Below are 1,400 nucleotides of genomic sequence, written 5' to 3'. Positions count from 1 at the left end.
AAGTTGAGAGAAAGGTGGCAGAAGGAGCCCAAGAGACTCATTTTCTACCCAATTCCCCCCCCCCTCAAAACAATGACCATGTTATATGTTTCAACTTGTCTTTATATATCTTAAATCCCAATTATTTTTAAAATGTTAGTTACATTTGCCATGAGCAAGCTTGAGATAACTATTTGCCATGCTAGTCTCAGGGAGACCTGTGTTGATTTCAGGATCATATAGAAAAGGATACAGCCTCCTGGTCTTCCCAAGAGGCCCTGGAACCAGCACTGCCCTGTTTTCAGTGTGTGAGTACTCGCCAAAGAGAAGATGAAATGGGGATCAGGTACTGGCTGTGAACTAAGATTATGTGCCTGTGGGCAGGTAAGGTCTGTGAGAGCTAAGGCTTCCATATGTTGCCCAAAATCAACCTCTCCTTTTTGGTGACTAACACAAAAATACAGTTGATGTCATTAAAATGCTCCTTCTCATCTCCCCCATCCTACCCCCATTATTCATCTCTTTGGCCAAAAAATAAATTTCTCATCGCTCAGCCATACACTCGATGAGTGGTATTTTAAGCATGAAGTTCGCAGTCACGCTTCTTGACCTCTGATCCAGATGTCTTTCCAAGAGCAGGGAGCATTCAGGAGGGGAATTTTTTTTTTCTCTCCCAAAGGTGGAAAAGCATCTTTTCAAATGGTCGCCTCATAAAGATGCTGCTCTCTAGGAAAAGATGGAAACCTCTGCTGTCTTAGGAGTGCACTTTAGATTTTCTGCTGGGGTAACTGAAAAACAAAACAAGGTACTTTCAAAGTGGAAGCTTCGGTGTGAAAAAGCGAGACATGAATCTCCAGAGAATTATGCTGAGTGCAAGAAGCCAATTCCAAAAGCTCCCACGCTGTGATTCCTGTGTGGGAACATAAGGTAGTTTGAGATAACAGGATTTTAGAAACAGAAGAAAATTAGTGGTGAATGGGGCTTGGGAGTTCGGTTATAAAAGGGCCACAGAAGGGGTTCTTGCGTGATGTAATGTCCCAAATGTTGACTGTCCTGGTGGATACACGAATCTACACAAGTGGTAACATTGTATAGGACTTCTTACTAACAAAGAACATAGGAGAAATCTGAATAAGATGGGCGGATTGTATCAAAGTCTATCTCCTTTTTTCTATTTTTGCAAAATTTTGTAAAGTGATAGCACTTTGGCAGAGTGAATTATTTTTTACAACTGCGTATGGCTCTACGATGATCTAAACACACACACACACACACACACACACGCACACTCGCAGGCCCGCAGCACACACGCGGGCGCCGCCAGGTGCTTCTTACGCTGGGCGCCCTGCGACCTCACCTGTCCGGTGGGTCGTTCTGCCCAACCTGGTGCTCGGGGGGCGGGGCCGGAGGGGGGCGGGGCC

The sequence above is a fragment of the Ovis canadensis genome, chromosome 1 (assembly GCF_042477335.2).
Source record: "Ovis canadensis isolate MfBH-ARS-UI-01 breed Bighorn chromosome 1, ARS-UI_OviCan_v2, whole genome shotgun sequence".
NCBI lineage: Eukaryota > Metazoa > Chordata > Mammalia > Artiodactyla > Bovidae > Ovis > Ovis canadensis.
This window is presented reverse-complemented; position numbering follows the sequence as displayed.